This window comes from Lactuca sativa, chromosome 1, assembly GCF_002870075.4.
Source record: "Lactuca sativa cultivar Salinas chromosome 1, Lsat_Salinas_v11, whole genome shotgun sequence".
NCBI classification, from domain to species: Eukaryota; Viridiplantae; Streptophyta; class Magnoliopsida; order Asterales; family Asteraceae; genus Lactuca; species Lactuca sativa.
In genome coordinates, this window is record NC_056623.2 from 208,369,018 (window position 1) to 208,383,596 (window position 14,579).

The window sequence follows — 14,579 nt, forward strand, 5'->3', positions numbered from 1 at the left end:
ATACGAGAGCCTGCATTACAAGAATGTACAAATCCTACTTCGTATAAGGAAGTTATGAATTTTCTAATATTTGGTATAGCAGTATGCAGCCCGAAACTCGAATTTTAGATCGAGCGATTTTTAGCCGACCCAACCTAAACAAGAATCGTAGATCTTGTCGATTGTATTTTAACGGTAAAATGACAGACGAACAAGAACATCTGATGAAGAACTTATAAATTTTTCACGAACTTTTACTGTCTCGGCCTGCTAAAATGTAACTTTAAAAATACAATCAGAATTAGCAGACGGAGTCTAAAAGAATGTTATAGAGCATAATTTCACCTTCGTGTAGATATAAAAAGTGGTCAAAAATGGAGTACGTAAATCAAGTATTCAACCACTATAATAGATCACAATGCCATTCGAATTTACGTTTACAAATTTCATTCTCCCACCCTATACTTTTCTTTAAATTACAATAGATACCCGTAATGCTAAATACTATCCTAGCATCATAAGAAAGCCCCAAAGCACCTGAAGATCCCAATAAAAAAGTTTTCAAGTCGAAATACTGCCAACATGTAGCCCGGTTTTTGAGAAACATCCCGGTTTTGTCGAAAACGATCGGTTTAAGAGACGAAGTGCTGCCCGATTATCGATAAATCAAGTGAGCCTTTGCTCACTTTCATTTTACACATAGATACAAAGTATATTCTATAAAATACATGTTATGTGTATAAATATTGTTTATTTATTTGAGATAGATGTTGAATGAAGTTTTTATACATTTTTAGAATGAATTAAACTTTATATGTGTTTTTATGTAGAAATTTGTTGGGTATAACATGGGTAGATGAAATAGTTGATGTCTGTTAAAATGATGAGAGGACTCGTTGTTGTTCTTGTTCTAGTTATCTAGCGGAGAATAGATGACTACCACGGGCTACTCTAGAGAGTCCCGTATAATGCTAGCAGGCTCGCAACCTGTAGGTGTTTTTGAACTTAGTGTTCACTAGGTGTACTCCATCCCCCTATGGTTGCCTTATTTGACATGTATTGTTGAGGAATCCCCTAAGCAGTGTTGTCGCCCCGATGATGATCCTTAGATTAGGTCCCTTGTGATAGGTGATTAGGGTCATAAAGAGCAGATAACGGGAATGGGTAATCAGGGATATTGTTGGTGGATGAAATTAATAAATTTATTGTTGGATGATGAAATTAATAAATTTATTTATTATGGGTTAAAAACCTATATACTCACCAGACCCCCAAGCCTGACCCACTCATCTTATTATATTATAGGTGGTTGACCTAGAGCATAGTTGGATGATGAAGAGGGATTTTTTGATTATAGGCCATTAGATGTAAATATATGTTGTAAGGTCTATAATATATTGTTTATGCTTTTGGTCTGTATCGATGTGGACATCCTAAGATTTGTAATGAAATAAAAAAAAATACATTTCTTTAAGAAATGCTTTGATAAAATTTTATCATATTTTGTTTGGGGACAAATTCCGAGTATTTTTATTGGAGAGATTACTCTGATTTTATTATAAAACCATAAACTAAATCGTTCTTTTCTGGCCGAGAAATTGGGGATGTCACAGTTGGTATCAGAGCATTAGTTTAAGCGAACTCTGGCCGAGAAATTGGGGATGTCACAGTTTGTATGAGAGCATTAGTTTAAGCGAACTAGGAATTTGTAGGATTTCTAGACTTAAACATAGAATGCTAAGTGATGATCCTCAGATGAGTGACTACCATATTTTGGACAAAAGCACTAGTATATTTTAGGAAAGACACCTAAAATGCACTTAAGTGCTAAATGCTATATTTTTGCTATATATGCCATTATTTGTTCGGATCTATGGTCTGTTGCTGACCGGATTTGGAAACCTTATGTGTTCGGGATTCTAACCATACGACTACGATATGAACATGTAATGTTTCGGAGTGATAAGGAGAATTTAAATATATATCGTGAATGAAGATCTAAATTTGCCTGATTTGGTGTATAGATCAAAATGGCAAAAACCCGAAGTGGAGCTGGAAATGCAAACAAAAATCAGCAACCTCAACCCCAAGTGATAGAACCTGCACCAGAACCAATCGCAATGGCTAGATTGCAAGCCATGATTCAAGCCATGATAGCTGAACAAAGGGGGGAAATGAGACAATTGTTGCTGAACAATAGGAATGAACCTTCAATGCCTGTTTAACAACTGGAATTAAATGATGGTCAGTCAGAGGAAGGAAATTACAATAGATCTGTTGGTCAGACTGAACCGCTTATGGATAGGAGGAATAACTAAGAGGAAGGAGTTGAGAAAAGTAGATGCAAGTACAAATATTTTTTTGACTTGCAAGCCATCAACTTTCATTGGAAAAGATGATCTTATCAGAGTAATGGATTGTAACTCAGAGATGGAATTATCCTTTATGTCATGTGGTTGCAAAGGCAAGTTACAAAACATATTTGTAGTGTGTCAGTTTAGAGGTAGCGTTATTTGCTAGTGGAACACTTTGAGGGAAGACACTAAGCCCTAATGAGCCACTGCAACTAATTTGGGCAGAGTTCTTGGTGCATTTCAAGCGTAAGTACTGTTCGGCCCTAAATCTTCTTGAGCTGGAAAATCAATTTCAGACACTAAAGAAGAGAAGTATGACCATTGATGAATACACCAGTAAATTCAGAAACAAAATGTAGTTTTCTTTGCGTATTGTCCCAGATGAACTGAAAAAAATTCACCGATACGCAAAGGGACTTCCATGGGAGTATGCAGTGCCAGTGCGTCAGTCACTTACTCTGGAGGCAGCTATCTGGGCTGCCAAGTCTGTTGAAGATATGATCAAGGTAAGAGCCACCAGCAAGGTTGAAGTTGGCGAGAAGAGAAAGTTTTGAAGGAACTTCACGTTTCAACAAGAAGAGAAAGTTCTCAAAGTTTGGTTCAAGGAAATTTGGAGGAGGAACCGAAGCAAAGTGGTGCGAGAAGTGCAAGAAGAAGCACTCTGGGAAATGTGACGGAGAAGTCACATGTTATAAATGTGGAAAGCCTGGGCATTATGCCAATAAATGCACCTTCGTTAGGAAAGTGTGATATGGATACAACGAAGAAGGGTATATTTTGAAGGATTTCCCGAAGAAGAAGGAGGCAACAAGGCCTAATCTCCCACCAAAACTAAAACCCAGTGCTTTCCAGATGACATTGGAAGCCACAAAGGAGGCAACGAATATCGCTTCAGGTACGTTTCTTGTAAATGGATTGCCTTCCAATTTATTGTTTGACTCTGGAGCAAATTATTCCTTTATATTACATAAATTTGGTGAAAGACTAGCATTGCCTATAGAAAATATGGATGATGCCCTAATGGTAGAAGTTGCTAGTGGAAAATTCATACCTATTAGGGATTGTATTAAGAACATTGTCAGTGACTTAAACATAAACGAATTCCATAAGGAACTGCTACCCATCGAGTTAAATGGTTTTGACATCGTTCTGTGGATGGATTGGCTTAGCGCAAATGATGCTGAAATTATGTGCAAGAAAAAGATAGTTAGGGCAAACCCACCTGGAAAAGAGTCATTTATGGTGTACGGAGACAAGCAAAGAGTGAATCTGGAATCATTGCCCTAATGAAGGCCAAAAAAATATTTCTCTAAAGGATGTGCATCATACTTTGAATTCATGATCAATGCTAAGAAAGAAAAAAAAGGAGATGCAAAGCATACCAGTGGTGTGTGACTATCTGGAAGTCTTTCTCGAAAATATCCCTGGATTGCCCCCTGATAGACAAGTGGAGTTTTGAAAAGACTTATTACCAGGAACAACGCCAACAACAAAAGCACCATATCGATTAGCACCGACGGAGATGAAGGAGCTTATGATGCAACTTCAGGAGTTATTGGATAAGGTTTCATTTAGACCTAGTTCATCACCCTGGGGAGCTTTGGTGTTATTCGTAAAGAAGAAAGATGGGAGCATGAGAATGTGCATAGATTTCAGAGAGCTGAACAAGGCAACAATAAAAGAACAAGTACCCATTGCCAAGAATTGATGACCTGTTTGATCAGTTGCAAGGTTCGAGTTATTTCTCGAAGATCGATCTTAGGTTAGGATATCATTAGCTAAAGGTGAGAGAGCAGGATATTTAGAAGACTGCATTAAGAATAAGATACAGACACTATGAGGTTTTGGTTATGTCGTTTGGACTAACCAATGCTCCAGCAGCATTCAAGGATTTGATGAACAGGGTTTGTAAACTGTTCCTCGATAAATCTGGGATAGTGTTCATAGATGACATTCTGATTTAATCGAAAAGCCAGGAGAATTTTTACGCAATGTTCTCCAAATGTGATTTTTGGACTCAAGGAGTCTAATTTTTAGGTCATGTTGTTAACCAAGAAGGGATTATGGTTGACCCAACTAAGATTGAAGCTGTAATAAAGTGGGAACAACCAAAGAGTCCTACAGAGATCTGAAGCTTTCTGGGATTAGTCAGATATTACCAAAGGTTTATCCAAGGCTTTTCTTTGATATTTTCTCCATTGACAACTTTGAACCACAAAGTAGCTACTTATACTTGGAGTGAAAAGCATAAGGAAGCCTTTGAGAAGTAAAAGAAGAAATTATGTGAAGCACCAATTCTTTCTTTACCCGAAGGAGTTGAAGACTTTGCAGTTTATAGCGATGTATCTGGAGTTAGGTTAGGTTGTGTTCTGACCCAAAGGGATAACGTGATAGCATATGCATCGAGACAATTGAAAGAACATGAAAAGAACTACCCCACTTATGACCTAGAGTTGCCAGTGGTAGTATTTGCCCTAAAGATATGGAGGCATATTTATGGCACAAATTGCAAAGTTTTCATTGATCATAAGAGTCTTCAGTATCTCTTTAATTAGAAGGAATTGAACATGAGACAACAACGCTGGCTAGAGTTGCTTAAGGATTACGACTGTGAAATACTTTACCACCCTGGTAAAGAAAATGTTGTAGCTGATGCTTTAAGTAGGAAAGTGAGACTTGAAAAGAAAAGACCAAGAGCATTAAGAATCAAAGTTGTCTCAACGATTGTAGAATGAATTAAGAAAGCTCAGATGGAAACTTTAGAGAAGAATGACCGAAAAGAAGATCGTTTGGGCAAAACGTTAGTGTTCAATACAAACGGTCAAGGACTAAAGTTATTCCAAGATAAGATTTAGGTACCTAAAAAGGGAGGGTTAAGAGATCTTCTAGTGGAAGAAAATCACAAAACCATGTACTCGATTCATCCCGGCTGCAAAAAAAATGTATAGGAATCTAAAACCCTACTATTGGTGGCCGACTATGAAGATCGATGTTGCAAAGTATATGGCCGAGTGTGTGACATGTGTGAGGGTTAAGGTACAACATCAGAAACTATACGAGAGTTTAGAACCTTTAACTGTACCCATGGGTAAATGGGAAGACATCGCCATGGATTTTTTGACTAAACTACCTAGAATGAAGAGTGGTCACGACATGATTTGGGTGGTCGTTGATCGGTTTACTAACAGTGCACACTTCATAGTAGCCAATGAAAAATGTTCTATGGATAAACTTGCTAATGCTTACGTGAAGGAGATAGTAAGACTTCATAGTGTTCCTTTAACGATTGTATCAGACCATGATAGTCGTTTCGAGTCAAGGTTTTGGAGAAGTCTACAAGAGGAATTGGGTACGAAATTGTGTTTAAGTACAGCTTACCATCCTCAAACCGATGGTCAGAGTGAACGAACGTTTCTAACATTGCAGGATGTGTTGAGAGCATGTACCCTGGAATTCCAAGGTAATTGGGATGAACATTTACCTTTGGTAGAGTTTTCCTACTATAATAGTTTCCACTCAACCATTAAGATGTCACCTTATCAAGCTTTGTATGGACAAAAGTGTTGAACGCTGTCATGTTGGCTTGAAGCTGGAGAAAAGTAGTTTATGGGACCCGAGATAGTCCATCAGACTGCTAAAAAGTTGAAAGTGATTAGGGATAGAATGTTAGTAACTCAAGATGGTCAAAAGAGCTACGCTGACAAGAAAAGACAACCGATAACATTCGATGTTGGAGATTAGGTTTTACATAAAATATCGTAGTGGAAGGGACTTATAAGATTTGGTAAAAGGGGAAAGTTGAGTCCACAGTTTATTAGATCGTTTAAATTTCTTCATAAGATTGGGCACCAAGCTTACCAGCTATAACTATCAGAAGAACTAGATGGTATTCATAACACTTTCCATGTTTGTTATTTGAGGAAGTTCACAGGAGAAGTTCCCGACATAATTCCAATTTCCGAATTAAGATTGGATGAGAGCAAGAGGTCAATTGAAGAACCAGAGGCAATCGTTGACCGTAAGACTAAGAAGTTGTGACACAAGATGGTCGATTTATTGTTTGTGCGTTGGAAACATACAAATGGACCAAATCTCACCTGGGAAACGGAGAGTGACATGATGAGTCACTCTCCGCATTTGGTTGCTGATGTATGATTTCGGGGACAAAATCATCCTAAAGGGCAGAGGATTGTAACGCCCGTGTTTCTAGGCTAGGCATTAATGATGATGTAATAGTCTAGGTCAACCCTTGTAACTTGTTTTGAAATAATAAAGATGTATTATTTGAGTATTATGTGTTTTTAATTAATTATTATGATTTAATAAATTAAGGATAAAATTAAGCGTCCAAAATAAATGTAGATAAACCCGATATCTATGAAGGAAGTTGTAGTGGTTGAAACAAGGATTCCGGAGATATAGAGAATACCAAAATCTGAGTTATAACGAAGAAGTTATGAACTGTCATCATTTCGCGATAGAACCGGCACGACTCTATGTGACGTAAAAAGTGAATTTACGATAAAGTGCTTTGTTGCCTTAGTAATCTAAATGAAAATCGTAGTATACGTAAAACCGAGAGGGTGCATAAAAAGAATGTCCAAATCTAACTTCCTATGATGAAGTTATGAATTTTCTAAGATTTAGTATAGCAGTATGCAGCCCGAAAATCGAATTTTAGATAGAGCGATTTTAGTTTAACGATAAAAAGACAGACGAAAACGGACGTCGGATGAAGTAGTTATGCAATTTTAACGGACTTTTCCTGTCCCGATATGTTAAAATATAACTTTAAAAATAAATTTAGAATTAGCTGACGAAGTCTAAACAAAACTTGTAGAGCATAATTTAACCTATGCGTGGATATAAAGAACGTCAAAAACAGATCAAGTATGTGAATGATATAAATTTTTGAAGTTTAGGCACAAACTTCGAGGCTAGAAGAATGCCCAACATACCAAGTGGCATGCTTAGCATATAAATATGTACGCCCAGCGTACTTTCGATTCACGGTCCATAATTGGCCACGTAGCCTACTCCATTACATGGTGGACACGTGTTCGTAGCCTTGCTGTATCCGAGAAAATCCTTTGTACGCCCTGCATACCATGATGTATGCCCGGCATACTAGTTGAAGTAGCAGTACACCCCACGTACCATAAAGTTATGCCCAGTGTAATTCGAGTATTCAGCCACTATAAATTGATCGCAATGCCATCCGAATTTACATTAAAAAATTCCATTCTCCCACCCTATACTTTTCTTTAAGTTACAATAAATACCCCTAACCCTAAACTATTATCCTAACATCGTAAGAACGCCCCGAAGCACCCAAAGATCCCGAGAAAAAGAGTTTTTGAGTCGAAACTCTACCTACGTGAAGCCTGGTTTTTGAGAAAGCGTCATGGTTATTAAGAAAATGATTGTTTTAAGAGACGAAGTGTTGCCTGATTATCATTAAATCATGTGAGTGTGTAGTCACTGTCATCTTACACATAGATACGAAGTATTTTCTATAAAATACATGTGTTGTGTATAAATATTGTTTGTTTATTTGGGATGGATGTTGAATGATGTTTTTATACATGTTTAGAATGATTTAAACTGTACATGTATTTTTATCTACAAATATGTTGGGCATAATATGGGTAGATGAAATAGTTGATGTGTGTTAAAATGATGAGAGTCCTCGTTGTTGTTGTTATTCCGGTCATCTAGTGGAGTATAGATGACGACCACGGACTATTATAGACAGTCCTGTGGAACGCTAGCAGGATCGCAACCTATAAGTGTTTTTAAACTTAGTGTTCCCCAGGTTTACTCCATCCCCCCATGGTTGCGTTATTTGACATGTATTGTTGATGAATCAACTAAGCAATGTTGTCATCCCGATGATAATCCTTAGACTAGGTCCATTGTGAAAGGTGTTTAGGGACGTAAAGTGAGGATAACGCGGACAGGTAATCAGGGATATTGTTGGTTGATGAAATTAATAAATTTATTGTTGGTTGATGAAATTAATAAATTTATATTTTGTGGGTTGAAAACCCTATATGCTCAGCAGGCGCCCAAGCCTGACACACTCAGTTTTTTATATTATAGGTAGTGGACCTAGAGCATAGTTGTATGATGAAGAGGGATTTTTGGATTATAGGCCATTAGATGTAAATGTTTGTTGTAAGGTCTATAATATACTGTTTATGCTTTTGGTCTGTATCGATCTGGACATCCCGAGTTTTGTAATGAAATAAAAAAATACATTTCTTTAAGAAATTCTTTGATAAATTTTTATCATATTTTGTTTTGGAACAAATTCCGCATATTTTTATCAGAAAGATTACACTGATTTTATTTTAAAAGCATAAACTAAATCGGTCTTTTCAGGCTGATAAATTGGGGATTTCACATCAACACACTAATTTATCATTATCATATCTTTTTTTTGTCCATTACCGAGAAATAGAGAAAAGGGGTAGAAGAAAAGAATAAACATTGGGCTTGAACTTCATAGCCATCGAAAGCATACAGTCCAATAAGAATTTTTGGCCCATTGGGCCCACATATATGTTTACCGCCCAAAATGATAAAAGGAATGGGTTTTCGGCCCATATAATTAAAGAAGATGGTTTTCGACCCAAAAAAGCCCATGAAGAGTCTTATGGCCCAAAATACTATTTCTAATTGAATGTGGCTCCAACTAGGGCCCAAATGAGGATTCTTAGCCCAAAAGAATCAAGTTGAGGGTTTATTGGTCCATTAGGCTCAACAAGAGTATCCTGGTCCAACAAAAGTTTGAACCGGAAAGTTAGGGTTTTAAACCCAAACTTGAGTGAGTGTAGTGTATTGAATTAGGTTTAGGACTTCACATGTGAATTTTGATTCGAATTATTGTTGTGGAATGAATAACATGTATAACGTAATACTTAGGGTTACAAGAGTTCTTCAAAAGTAATTACAAATGGACAAAATTTCCTAGCCTTAAAGTACTAGTTGTAACATCATCCCCCCATTAGAGGGAATTTCGTCCCAAAATTCTTTTGAAAATCGATCCTAAGAGCTAGAGAAAAGGTTAGGGTACTTTTGCATCATTTGATCTTCGCATTCCCATGTGACTTCCGGTCAATGTTTAGCATTCCATCAAACCTTCACAACCGGAATGCGAATTTGTTTTGTACGCTTAACTTCCTTGTACATGATTTCAACTGGATCTTCGATGAATAGGAGATTCTCGTTCACCTCGATCTCATCCAGAGGAGCAACAAGGGTTTCATCTGATAGGTACTTTTTCAAATTGGTCACATGGAATACAGGATGTACATTGCTAAGTTTTGAGGGTAACTGTAGCTTATAAGCCACTGAACCATTCTGAGAAAGGATCTCGAACGGTCCGATGTATCCTGGATTTAGTTTTCCCAGCTTCCCAAATCAAATCATCCCTTTCCAGGGAGAGACCTTCAATAGCACTCGATCTCCAACTTGAAATTCTAGAGGCTATCACCGTTTGTCAGCATAGCTCTTTTTTCGGTCTCGCAATCCTTAGAGTCGTGCCTTGGTTTGAACTATTTTATCCTTCATTTCCTGAATGATCTCGGGGCCTCTAAGAGTGTTGTTTGGTGTTTTCCTTCTTGCTAGTTGAGTGTCTCCCACCTCAGCCCAACATAGGGGTGATCTGCATTTTCGGCCATACAAGGCTTCGAAAGGAGCAACTTTAATGCTTGTGTGATATTTTTTGTTGTATGAGATTTCGATTAGGGGTAAGTGGGTATTCCATGCCCTACCCAAAGTTGTTACACAAGCTCGAAGCATATCTTCTAACATTTGAATGGTTCCTTCACTTTTGTCGTCGGTTTAAGGGTAATAAGCAGTGCTCATATCAAGTTGGGTCCCCAGTGCATTTTGGAGCGACTACCAAAATTGAGAGTTGAACCTACTATCTCGATCAGAGATAATGGATATCGGCACCCTATGCAGCATTACCAATTCTTTTATGTAGATTCGTGTCAACCTTTCCATCTTGTATGACTCTTTCATTGGTAGGAAATGGGCGGATTTGGTTAACCGATAGACAATCACCCAGATAGCATCCAATCTATCTGCTCTCTTGAGTAATTTGGTTATAAAATCCATGCTAATAGTTTCCCATTTCCAATTGGGTATTATTGGCTGATGTAACAATCCTAAGGGCTTCTGATATTCCACTTTCACTTTGGCACAATTTAGACACTTGCCCACATAAGTGGCAATCTCTTCTTTCATGTTCGACCACCAATAATGATGTTTAATGTCCAGGTACATCTTATCGGAACCTGGTTGGACGGAGTATCATGTCTTTGATGGGTTTTGAGCATTCTAACTCTTCCTAAGTGTACATGAAACCCTAATAAACTTGGATCTATGTTTGTCTAATTATCATTCAAAGTTGATTTCCAAGGTTATGATCCTATCTAGAATACATGGGGAACAATTTAACTTGAATAAAAGATAGAACTACATACCTTGTTGTTGATTTTGATCCTTGAAACCTTGTGAGCCTAGCACCCCAAGTGTGATGCCTCAAATGCTTCACACAACACCAAAAGCTATGGAGTAAACTTGGAGAGAAAGTATAACACTCTAAAAATCGGCTCTAGCCCTCAAGTATGCATGTGTTACCGATTTTGGGAGAAACATGAACTTTATATAGTGTTGACACATCTAGGGTTAGACCATGTAAACCCTAATGTGTCATGACTCTTCATTTCCATGACCCTTGGGTTTGTAACTCCCATGGAGCCTCTATGGAGCATCCAATGGGTTTAACCCAACTTGATTATCCATGGAGCCTCTTAACCAACTATACAAGATATGGATGATTTACATAATCAACCCATATGTTTAATTAGTTATATTTTGATCACTTAATTAATTCTAAATTAATTCATGATCAAACTAATTAAATAATATTATTAATATATTAGAACTTATAATATATTAATAACCATAAGTGTTATTTCTCTCATTTAGTATATCCAATTGCATGGTGCCATGCAACCCAAATGGACCATGTCGGGTCGGGTCAAGTACATACCAGAAATAGTTATGGACTTAGACACCTTATCCAACAGTCTCCCACTTGGATAAGTCTAATAACTATAACTGTAATACTTCAGGAACCGATCAGCAATCGTAGTTCTTTTCAAGGTTTCTCGGAACTGAGAAGATGATGGTACGCCATTTTAGATAAGGGATCATATAATCCTCTATTCTTAGATATCAACAGGACAAGCACATGGAACACGGTCTTACTTATTGTCCAGCAGTTTGTTTCCCGATTTCCGATTTGTTTGACAAAGAACTTAATTGAACAAATCAACTTAGTTCTGACCGGGCCCGGTACATTGGTCAAAACTAAATCATCGAGGGGCCCAAATATCAGCTTCAAATCCAAGAAGGAACAGATAAACTTCGACTCATATGCTTGTTCTACTACTTGTTAAATTATACACAAGCACACGTTTTATAACGTCGAGTTACCAATGCGGTTTCGCACGTTCAATGCATAACTAACTCATAGTTAACAAGTCATATCTCTAGGTTTGAAGATTTATATGATATTACCATATTACAATCACTCGAGATAAATTCCATGAAGTGATACCAGCGAGCGTGGGTTGAATCCAATACTCAGAACTTATGAGCACTCATGAGTGTTGAGGCCATGTCCAACATCTTAGACCTCTACAACCAACTCATGACAGTCTTACTTCATATCTACTTCTAACATATGACTGACTGTGGATAATTTGAATAATATGTAAAACAACATAAATATTATGGAAGTCAAAACATGCAAAAGAAATAATAGTAAACGATTGACAAGGGATAGCAACACTTTACTCATCAATAAACACACCTTTTATTCATCATCAAATGTCAATTACATTTTACAAATTTCAAAATTATCTAACTACTAAGACTAATATCATCCTTCAGCCCTATACTCCTAGCATGTTGGAGATGCTTAACCCTACCCAGTCCCTTCGTGAGGGGATCTGCCGGGTTCTCATCCGATGATACCCTCTTTGCCACGAGGAGCCCATCTTCTATACGATGTCTGATGAAATGATATTTTCTGTCAATGTGTCTGGATCTCCCATGATCCCTTGGTTCCTTTGCTAAGGCAACTGCACTTTCACTATCACAGAAAATCTGTATGGGCTTCGATATAGCAGGTACAACTCCAAGGTCTCCAATGAAGTTCTTTAGCCACATAGCCTCTTTTGCCGCCTCGCTTGCTGCTATCTACTCTGATTCTCAAGTTGAGTTAGCCACTGTCACCTGCTTGGAACTTTTCCAAGAGATTTCTCCTCTGTTTAAGGTAAAGACCCAGCCCGACTGACAGCGGAAATTATCCCTATCATTCTGGAAGCTAGCATCACTATACCCTACAACTCTCAAGTCATCACTCCCACCAAGGGTAAGGACCCAGTCCTTAGTCCTCCGCAGGTACTTCAGAATGTTCTTTACCGTTGTCCAGTGAGCCTTACTAGCATTCCCCTGATACCTGTTTACCATGCTTAAAGCAAAGGCTACATCTGGACGAGTACATGTCATAGCATACATAATCGAGCCTATTGCCGAAGCATAAGGTACCCGACTCATTTCTACTATCTCATCCTCAGTACTCGGGCTCCGAGTCTTACTCAGTCTAGTGTTACTCTGGATGGATAACTCTCCTTTCTTGGAGTCTTGCATGCTGAATCTCTTCAGCACCTTATCCAAGTATGTACTCTGACTAAGTACAATTAGTCTTTTACTCCGGTCTCTTAAGATCCTTATTCCTAGAATATAGGCAGCTTCTCCTAGGTCCTTCATAGCGAAACACTTCCCAAGCCAGGATTTAACTTCCTGTAGAGTAGGGATCTCATTTCCTATGAGTAGTATGCCATCCACATACAACACCAAAAAGCTAACTATACTCCCACTAGCCTTGACATATACACAAGATTCATCTTCACTCCTAGAAAAGACAAACTCTTTGGCCTTCTCATCAAAGCAAAGATTCCATCTGCGAGGTGCTTGCTTTAATCCATAGATGGATTTCTCAAGCTTACACACTCTATTAGGGTACTATGTGCTGAAAAAACCCTCTGGCTGATTCATGTAAACATACTCAGCTAACTTTCCATTATGGAAAGCGGTTTTGACATCCATTTGCCATATTTCATAGTCATGAAATGCAACTATGGCCAACAATACCCTAATAGACTTAATTTTGGCTACTGGTGAAAAGGACTCATCATAATCAACTCCTGGAGTTTCAAAAAAGCCCTTTGCAGCCAGTCGTGCCTTATAAGTGTGTACATTACCATCCATGTCGGTCTTCTTCTTGAAGACCATTTGCACCCAACTATCTTACGACCTGGCACATTGTCAACCAAGTCCCAGACCTAATTGTTGTACATAGATTGTATCTTGCTATCCATTGCCTCTTTCTATTTAGCAGACTCGGAGCCTGCCATGGCTTCCTCATAGCTGTTAGGTTCATCCAGACTTACCAGTGTCCCATCACTGATAAGTGTCTCGACTTCCGTAGTAATATGGAAACCATAGTAATGCTCAGGTTCATTCCTAACTGTTGTGGAACGCCTCAGAGGTACAATTGGAGGTATAATTGGATCAATAGGAGGTTCCTCCTCAAGTTGACTACTGGGGTTTGAGGTTCCTTCACCACTTGACTCTTGTAGTTCTTCAAGGTCAATTAGCCTCCCATTGTCTCCTTGGCTTATGAACTCTCTCTTTCTCTCTCTCTCTCTCTCTCTCTCTCTCTCTCTCTCTCTCTCTCTCTCTCAAGACAGCCCTCCTTGCTACAATGACCACATTCTCACTAGGTCTGTAGAAGAGGTAACCAAAGGATTTTTGTGGGTAGCCGATGAAAATAAACCTCTCACTTCGAGGTTCGAGCTTGTCATGAGTCTCGCGTCTCACGAAAGCCTCGCAACCCCAAACCTTGATGTGGGCTAGACTAGGAACTTTTCCACTCCACATCTCGTGAGGTATTTTGGCAACCTTCTTTGTAGGGACCAGATTAAGGATATGGGTTGCAGTCTCTAAGGCATACCCCCAAAATGAGATTGGTAGCGTAGCTCGACTCATCATGGAATGAACCATGTCCAACAAGGTTCAATTACGCCTCTCAGCTACACCATTCAACTGTGGTGTCCTGGGAGGTGTCAATTGTGAGACAACCCCACATTCCCTTAGATA